This window comes from Rhyacophila brunnea, unplaced genomic scaffold (genome assembly GCF_057557595.1).
Source record: "Rhyacophila brunnea isolate RB1 unplaced genomic scaffold, BYU_Rbru_1.0 scaffold_19, whole genome shotgun sequence".
In the NCBI taxonomy this organism is placed as follows: domain Eukaryota; kingdom Metazoa; phylum Arthropoda; class Insecta; order Trichoptera; family Rhyacophilidae; genus Rhyacophila; species Rhyacophila brunnea.
The window spans coordinates 22,001,266-22,011,812 of record NW_028232848.1 but is presented as its reverse complement, the minus strand read 5'-3'; positions in this window follow the sequence as shown (position 1 = coordinate 22,011,812).

The window sequence follows — 10,547 nt, the reverse complement described above, 5'->3', positions numbered from 1 at the left end:
ATCCCGCGAGAGGGATTAATAAATAATGGAACAAATGGAACGATACAGCTTACGATAATCCGGGTCTCCTTGGTGGAACCAAATTCCGACGTCGGCAAGCCTTTGTCCGGGCGTTAGGTTTACGTCGGTAAGCCATCTCCAATTCGGGCGGACCGATTTAGGCCACCCAGGCACGTCCGTCCTGCCTCGAGGTCCCCACACGTAAGCCCCGTGTCACCAGCCTCTCGTCTCCTTAATCGATTATTAATTTATCTCCGTACAAATTCGCCAATCACAACACCAAAAAACAGCAACTCATTTCCGTCGCCAACCGCCATCTTGCTTTTTGCCTCCTTCTCCGAGTTGCCAGCGTAAAACTTGTTTTCCTTAGTGTGGCAAGTTAATATAACATGACAGGGCGTAAAAGGACACGCCATAAACGCTTTGTACTTAGACCTTTGTTCTGTTGACCATGCGGAGACAATCACATAATGGAAGTAAAAATCTACGAGGGGACAAGGAAACTTTTTGGCCCTGCATTTATCACGGCATACAATTAGAATTTGTCGTGAGTTATCGACTTTGGTAACTTCAGTTACCGGATATAAACTATGTCAGTTATTGTCTTTTATCTAAATTTATTTTAAAAAAGGAGTATGAGAGAAAAGTAAAGAGAAACATAAAAAAGAAGAGATAAAGACTCTCAATGTATTATATAGAAAAGCATTTTTTTCTTTTTAAAACATTAAAATTTTCACTGAATTGCGTGCCTCTACCTTTGCGAAACATATTCCAAGACATCGGCTGTCATTTGTAAAAAGACACTACAAATGTTGGGCTTCGTCTTGCGTACTTCCCGAGTATTTTCGGATGTTACGGTATTAAAATTTCTCCACAACTCCTCAGTTAGAACCTGGCTTGATAATGGGTCGATTGTTTGGGCCCTGCATCGGTTGAAATACGACCTTATGGTGGTGCGAGTTCAAAAGAAATTTCGGCACTGTTCGGTTATACGGAATACAGCGGAAAACGCATTTTGAAAATACCCGATATACTGAATTATTTGTTAGTTTGGGTTAGTTTAGGTTAGGTTAGGTTGGGTTAGGTTAGTGACATGACCCGGCTCACGGCTAGCTCAATAATGCTACCGGGCCGTCACTGAGGAGACTAGTGATGAACTAGGAGAGGTGGATCTCCTTTGTAGTATCACAACTTTTGAATTCCCGAATAAAACTCTCAGCTGGTGTGGTGCCGAATTTATTCAGGTACTAGAGTTCACGGTCACACAATAAGGTTAACTGTCATTGTTCCCGTAATTAAATCTCATTAAAGTATCAGCAAACTATTTATTTGTTCACTATAGGATCTCTGTGAAATCTTTCACAAGTTCCCAAAAAGTCACACCTAATTCAGAGAATGTATACGCAGATATTCTTTGGATATTTTTAATTCATGAAATATTTTCCCATAAGAAAGAAAATATAAATTATTCTTTGGTCACACAGTATTAGGTTTATAAAAGAATAGAATTATTTTATTGTTGTTTATAAAGTTTATTTATGTTCACAGTGTATTTACAAATATTTATTTGTGTTTACAGACTTGTTTACAAAAGGTTTGCATAATGTTTACAAATTTATTTACTAAAATTTGTTTTTATGTTTATGAATTTGTTTACTAAAATTTATTTTATGATTATGTTTACTTAATAAAGTTTCAAAAATTTATTTTATAATCCCGAAAAGATTTGTAAAATTTATTATTACAGACTGAGTTTATTAATTTGTTTTCATAAAACAAATCCGATCGCGTAATTTATCCCGATTACGTCACCTCGTAGGATGAGTAATGAAAAATAAAATTACTCCGCGTGTACGTCACTACCGGCAGATACGTGCTATTCGCGCTGCGTTTTAGCGGCCGACGTCACTACCGACAGATACGTGTTATTCGCGTTACGTTTTGCCCGCCGAAGCGGGACTTACTGGTACGTAGGAATCGCGAATGTACTGAGAACCATGTCTCACAACTTTGCAGTGAGGACTGCTGCTTGCTGAAGATCGCTGGTGAAGAGTGTAGAAACTAATGATTTTACGGGAAAAGTGGTCGCCTTTTATACCCTTCGGATAGAGGTTTAACAGGAAACAGTCCGTAAGGGATAGCAGATATATATCTTTCTCTCACGGGATGAATTTACGTATATCTCCCGTTCCTGGCAACTTTCTAATAGAGATATCTTCTAATTTAGTCGGGTTAAATTTACTCTACTTTATTTTCGCAAAATTAAGACTTAATAGGGGTGTTTCAAGCACCCTCTAGAACATGTCCCTTAAATGCGCAGTTAGGATGACGTAAGCAAAATAGTTGATTTTATATGATTTTTCGTGTTCAAGCGAAGGGGAAAGTTTCTAGCTTTCCAACGAGGTATCGGAATAAGTATTCGGGTACTAAATAAGGGAATGGCAGTCTTTAAATTTAAAATGTCAAAATGAAAGGTTGACACCCACGTACTAGTCCTTTCCACCACTCTTGGCCTTTTTAGGCCAATAGAATTTTACTAAGTTTTAATAAAACTGTTTGGAGCCGCAGAAACTTTCTCATTCGATATTTACTTTTCGGATGAATATTAATACGAGAAAATACTATAATATTATACTTAACATTTCAACTTAAATATATAAATGCTTAATCCTAACAAGATGTTATACACGAACAGTTACTAACTTATTTAATCTTGCATAGTGACTTTTATATAGTAATATGGATGTAACCTTGAATCTATTTTTACCTCGCGAGCCAGCACAGCTGGGCCGTAAATTCTAGTCGGACAGAATTCAGTTAAGGTTCAAGGTCACGCGTCAATTTGTATTTTTAGTCGCAGTATTTGATTCTTTTATTACTTAGGATGCGATTAAGATTTATTATTGCTTATGGGTAGAAACCCATCTATGCCAGAATCTTAAGTTTTTCCAATTGTTACTTTTACAATATTCGTTATAGTCAGTAAGTTATAGCATTAACAAAATCTATAATTATAATTACGCGTCTATAAATATAGGTACGCGTTTACAGTATTTTTATAACGGTAGTTAGCTTCTATCTTGTATTGATAAAATTAGTATTAAAATTCTTTATTCACAATTATACAGTATATAAATTTATAAATATTCAATTTTCTTTTTCAATTTTCATACATTTCCATTATTGCTATAAAAGTTATTGAAGCATGTACTTGCTAAATTTTACGTAAACAATCTCTTCCATAACTTATTTTCTAAGTTTAATGGAGATTTCCCGGAAATTATTTCCAAAATACATCGCGCTGAGCTTACGCGGTGTGACATTCGAGGCCTGTGGTCACAGCGTTCCAATTACACTTTAGCAGTCTCGATTTTTGGAGGCGAAATTTTTTACGTAAAATTTTATTACATTTACAAAAAAAAGGTTAACAACATACATTTTACTTCCTATTACTAAACGATTACGTTACTGGTTACCTGTTCAAGGTCTCTTTCGACCATTTCTTCTCTGCTTCTTCCATAATTTAGAACCATGGGACTTATATATCCTGTCTGAACCGTGTCGTGAGGTTGTCGCAAGGCTATTGAGAAGTAGAATTGACTACAAGGCTAGATTTGTATAGTTATGTCGTTAAACCATACTCTGCCACAAACACTAACTGAAGGTCGGCGTTTCTGCTCGTGTCATTAGGTTAGGTTAGGTTAGGTTTGGTTAGGTTAACCTAACAAATAATCCAGTTTATCGGCTATTTTCAAAATGTTTTTTCCGCTGTATTCCGTATAACCGAACAGTACCGAAAATTTTGGGACTCCTTTACTTGAGGTTGTATGGATACTATCCGTGGCTTTATCCAACTGGCTTCCTCCTAATTTCAATTTCAATTTATTTATTTTACATATTGTGGACATTACAAATTATAAGTTTAAGACGTTCACAACATGACATTTAGAAACAAAGAAATATTATTATAACAGTTTTATGTACATAACACAATGTGTAAATACAAAAAATATTAAGTATATAGGTACAAGGAAGTACACCGGATGAGTTAAGCAGACCCTATTTTAAGAAATTAAAAAACAACGTCCACCTAAATTCACCCTCACGTAAGTGGAATATATCAATATCCGAAGCGATTTCATTAAACATGGTTATTGCCCTCCCAATTGGCATTACTAATGGCAGGTTAGTTCTGCACCGTGGGAGAACAAACAACGGATGCCCTCGATTCCTAAGGTAATTATCAGAGACACACAATCCAACACCACCAAGAATGGCAGAGTTCACATTTACGCCGCGTATAAGTCTGAAAAAATATGTAGCTAAATAAAGATCCCTTCTAAATTTTAAGCTACAGTATGTAAGCATCCCTAAGAGAAAATCAGTCGGATAGAGCCACGGATAATATCCATACAGGCGAAAGTAAAGGAGTCTCAAAAATTTCTTTTGGACTCTCTCCACCATAAGGCCGTACTTCAACTGATGCGGGGCCCAAACGACAGACCCAGTATGCTTACATACGTACGACAGACTCAGTATGCTTACATACTGTAGCTTAAACACTAGACGGTATTTATATTTGGCCACGTATTTTTTCCGACTTATACGCGGTGAAAATGAGAACTCTGCCACTCTTGTGTCCCTGATAACCATCTTAGAAATCGTAAGCATCAGTAGCTTGTTCTCCCGAGGTGCAGAACGAACCTGCCATTGGAAATGCCAATTGGGAGGGGAATAACTCTGTTCAACCAAATCACTTCGGATATTGACATATTCCACTGCGTGAGGATAAGTAGGTTGTTTGTTTTATAAATTCTTAAAATAGGGTCTGTCTAGCTCATTCGGTGTAGGTACTTCCTTGTATCTAATTTATATGTTTTTCTTGTATTTCACTTTTCTACTGTTTAATAACTTTTATATACTATTTCAATAATATTTCTTTGTTTCTAAATGTCATGTTGTGAACGTCTTAAATTAATAATTTGTAATGTTCACTACCTATATGTTTAAAAAAAATTAATTTGAAATTTGGATTCCCAAAGGGTGTGATAAGTGTCTTGTGAACTCTAGCTACAGATGCTTCCCTTCACAATCTGGTGTTCAGTGTTTGTTTGCACAATGTTTCTACATACTTTAAAAGTATGCCATGGCGTAAAAAACGAGCTTTCAGTAGTACCTACCTACGGCTTAATTAAAGGAAGTGGAGTCCTTGAGGTAGAGTTTGGCCGTTTATAAATAGCGTAGAATAAAGTATTACTACTTCTTTGGTCAACCCCATATGAAAGTAGACCTTTTCAATCTCCGTATAATGCTGCAGATTTACTAAAAACTAAATAATTTCCTCTCGTAAAAATCAGGTCGCAATAGCCGATCGGAATGACTAAAGGTTGAACAGACTTGTCTAGTTTCCCTTTCAACTGCCATTTGGGAACACTTCCAGCATATGTATGATAATATTTTGGTATTGCAGAATGGCTCTAGCAAATCATACCCGCCTCGCACCACTCTCGGTCTTAATATCGGAATATCACGGGACCCTATACTTGTAGATAGTACCTCAAAAGTAGTTACCAAGACTATGGTTTCCATGCACTAAAGTGTGCTTTGGCTGAATTTACGTGACTTTAAGTTAAGAGGTGCTCATGGACAATACAATAAAAATTGTAATAAGTAACAAGAGCATTTACAAAACTGCCGCTAAGTGATATTCATGTTGTTTCTTAATGTAAAATTGACCTTTGTAGCGACCAGGTCGGACGATCCGTTGGGCCCAATAGCTCAACCGACTTGGACAGCTTTTCCTTTTCCTTACACATTTTACGACATTTCCAGAGGAAGTGGTTTGCATCATGTATTTCTCCGCCATATGCACATGTAGGATTGGTAACAAGATCAAGCTAACAGAGTACCATGTCCAGTCAAGAATTGACCGAATCAAATCAGTTATCTCCATTCTGCATTATTTAGTATGGAATTGATCTAGTAAACTCAGCACATCATGAGATAACACAATGTTTGTTTTCAATTGGTAGATGGAATCCATCACTCTTGCCAGATCCGCGGCACTGCGTCACATGCCATTGTATGCGTACCAGTTCCTTAAGGAATAGTGCATCAGTGACGATACTGCTACTACAATATAATCACGGCTCCAAATATGTGTTCTGTACGACGACAAATGGCCAGTATAAAGGTATACCAGGCATAAAAACTGCAGACGCCCCACACATATTTTTCAAGGATCTATAAATGTTTCACAGATTATTCCAAAGTATGTATGTATGTCCAATGCATGTTACATTCTTAAATTATGTGTATTATTTATCATTAAATCAAAAATAAATTTAATGGACTGTATGAATGGGTAGGAATGGCGGAAATGTGGGGTCACGGACACTATCCTTAATGTTGAAGTTCAAGCTTTCATACTGCTGCTAGATTCCGCACTCCCCACTCATTTTACACCGGTCCTGATTAATAATAAAAGAAGTTGAACTATGTACTACAACACACTATTTTTTATTTTAATTAATACAACGCAATTCCACCACTAATTGACAGTGAACACCAAAAAAAGAAAATAAAACGGCTTCTCATATCTGGAAAAAAGGTACCCTTTCTTTTTAGAGTTATTACTCTGAAGTGTAAATACTAATTTAAAATTGGCAATTACAATAACGTTAAAACTAAACTTTGTAGAGATCCTGATGCAGTATCTATAAAAATCAAACTTTAGTAGATATCGTTAAGGCTATACCTCAGTTGAGGCATGGCCTTAAAAGATCGTGGCTAGGCGATGCGCGGATTGCGGGTCGCGGGTGCAAATGACGCATGCCGACCGAAATATAATTTGTCATATAAATCCAACATGCGTCCATTTAATGTTCTGTTTATAAAGCGTCATAGAAAGCGGCCGTGAATATCCACGGTTGTGCATATATGACGGGTGGTGGTGGGCACTTTAACGTATATTCTAAGACTCCAACCTTCGCACTGGATTAGCCAGTTCCTCACCGGCCATGGCAACTTCGCCGCCAGACTCCACGAGTTTGGCTTGATAGTAGATGGGCCGGGTTGTACCTGCGGGCATGACCACCAGTTGAACACATCCTCTGGGATTGCCCGCTTATGGAATTCGAACGAGCGGAGCTGTTTGCCAGGGTCCGTCCTCACACGGGCCAAATTGGTCATGGAGATCTGGTAGCAACCGAGGCCAACTTTGCGGCATTTGAGAAATTTGCAGCATCGTATGGGGAGCGGGATAGTCCCGACTCTTCTGAAGACTCATCCATTTCAATTCGTGACACTCAGTATGCGGGTACACAAAGCGCTTAACGTCAGCGGACAGCATAGCCAGTCCAAAAACAAACATTTTCTTTCTTAACTTTCTTCTTTAAGCACTACGGTGCATGGTTGCAGCATCAGTCCCGTGCGGCTCCGTCTCGGGACGGAATGAACACTTAATATCACTTCTTTCAGACACGTTTAAAGCGTCATAGAAAGCGGCCGTGCATATTCACGGTTGTGCATATATGACGGGTGGTGGTGGGCACTTTAACGCATGTTCTATTAGTAACAATAATATATTCATTGACATGTTTTCTTTTAATACTTTGGACGCGGAAGACGCACACGGTGCGTAATGACCAGGCGGCCGATCGATGTAATTAACGTGCATTTTAAAAGGGGCAATTAAAATCTCATTATCTATTCAGCAGCGAAAGCGTTAAAGTAAATGGATAATGTTTTTAGTCATTTTTACACGATTTAAGAATTAATACCTCCGTCGCCATCACGAAACAAATTGGCGTATTAACATCTCGATGTTCGCTCTCAGACTGCCAGCGAGTCCAAAATTTCGTCGCGCCTATAGTTGAAAATTATTTTCCGTTTCACTGAAGTATCGCCGTAATACAAAAGATCGTTCCTAATATTGACGAAATTTTAAATAACACCTCAGATTCTAGTTAGTAAATATTTGCACGAATAGTATTTCTGCCTCACCCAAACTGAGATGGCTGTGGGTTCAAGATCAATTGGGTTCAATTTATTTCTGAGATTGGTCTAAAATATTGAACTTTATTATATCAATATACCTACATTCTTTTCTCCCATATGCAATTTAAATAAATAACATGAGTTAATTTTGGTATGACCCACATTCATACCTTTTAAGTTTCTTTCCGTTTGCCGGTCGTGAGTGATGTCAAAATAAAAAAAACAAAGGCATTCTGAGGCACATTATTTAAAAAAAAAAAACCACTGCTATACCAAAATTGTCATTGTCCGCGTACGAAGTTTTCATAAGTCATGAATATTCCGGTCGACAGTTAAATTTCTTGTTGTGACAAAACAAGTGCCCCTTTGAAGTATGCCCTTTGTTTTATTTTAATTAACAAACAAAGAGGGCGCTTGAAAAATGAGGCTTGAATTCTGAATAGACGAAGAAATTTGTTCTTTTTTTTATTATTCTCAAAGAACTTTCACAATGGATATAAATTAAACGCCGTGTGCTCATAATAATAATGAATAGGCTACACGTTTTAACGGAAAAAAGCACAAATCAGGCTTTATTTTTAATATTTAGACGTCTGTGTTCTCTAAAGCCAAGTTGACAAACTACGAAAAATTGGATACTTAGGTAATAAAATTATCAACATTTATTTTATTATAAATTATTTTACCATGCTGTCACACCAACAATAGCTTTTTTATTACTTCCGAGATTTAGTGGGTTAGTCGAAACGAGTTGCCATTCTTATGGTGTTGTCAACTTCTATGAGTACAGCTTTTTACTTAAATAAAACATCAAAGTACACTGCAATTTAGTGAGAACTAAATACCTATTTCATATAAGTAACTAGATTTTTTTATAAAGCTAAGTAAATGAGACCGTAGTTACATGTACTAGAATCAGATCATGAATGCGTCAATTTTATATTTCTATTAATAAATGAAATTATTAATTGAAAAAAAAACTTTATGATTATTGTCATTCTTTTCGATACACCGGCGATACTTTTAAATAAATAATTATAAGTAGATGTAATGTACTTTTTATTAAAAAAAAATGACTTAAAATGAATGAAACATTTTATAATTAACTTTAAACCATTTTCAATCAAATTGATCTTTGTTATTGTGACCATAATAATAATATATTAAATTGCATGTTTTGCACTTTTGTAATACTGCACTATGCTGTAAACCATTGCCCACTGTAGAATGAAGCCGATACATTACACGACTGGTCCTACTTTTCGCCCCTCCCGTTGTCTATAGATGACCTGTCATTGTCTAGAACGCTCATACTGATGCGTCTGTCGTGTTCACTTGTCAGAGTATTCTTAGTTTCAGATTATTTTAGCGTATTTTGGAGACCTTGGAGTTCATCTGATTTAGTGGTTATGTGTTATTAATAATTGGAAGTGACGATCAAAGTAAGTAAACTTATTCTGTGTATAATAATATCATAATACGCTAGGACGTTAGTTTGTCAATGTGACAGTCGATTCTAAACGACAATAACTAATAACTTATTTATACTCTTTAGAATACCAAACTCTGCTTGCAAGTACGTTATCAATAAATAGTATGGCAGTGGACCACTCGTTGCTTGTGCAAAAAGTTATGGTCAGGCTTTATTAATTTAAAGATGGCGGTGATTGAACCCATCACCTGCACGTAACTTGATAGGTTACAAATTATTGTCTTGCGTAGGTATTTATTCTATAACTAAATTTGACTTTGACCTTTGATCAAACGAACAAAAATAATGCCACGGAAATATGAGTTGTCACTTTGGCGGAATTAATTTTCTTAAAAAAAATAATTGTTAAATGACTTAATTTATTAATGGAACATGAAACAAAATAAAAAAATAATAATAGTATGCATTTTGATTGTGAGTATAAAAATATAACATACCTACCCTCTTTTATATTCAATGTTTTGACGCAAACTGTTGACATCTCATTGAGATGGCTTTTAAAAAAACCTCTAAAATTTGGTTACTAAACGAAACTAAAATAAAATATGAAACATAAATTATCTATCCGCAAATATTCGTTGAGAATTTTATAATATTTTGTTTTATTCATTAGACGATTGCTATGCAAAAAAACCGGCTTTACTTTACAGTTGACACTGATTGACTTTTAATTAAAAAAAATCAATTAGGTATTCGTTTTAGTACCACGCGCTAATTTATTTACTATAAGACAAAGGGGAGATCTGACGCATGCCGATTGCTTTTTTACGCGCACCTATGGTTTCAGGTCTTGAATCCGCACCCTCGTCTTAAAAGACGAGCGCTCCCTCAACCACTGCACTGTGGTGCTTCATATTATAAGCACTCTATGAAAGGACAGGTTATAGCTAATAATAATTTGATAGAATTGCTAAGCCTTCCTCCGATCGGTGCCTCCACAATATCTCTCGCTGTAAAATCCTCCCTCTCGTGAAATTAATTGAGCAATATGGCCACCGACATGACAATCTTCCGGGTAATTGGTTAGGGTTCCTCATTGTCAGCCTCGCAAAGGGCA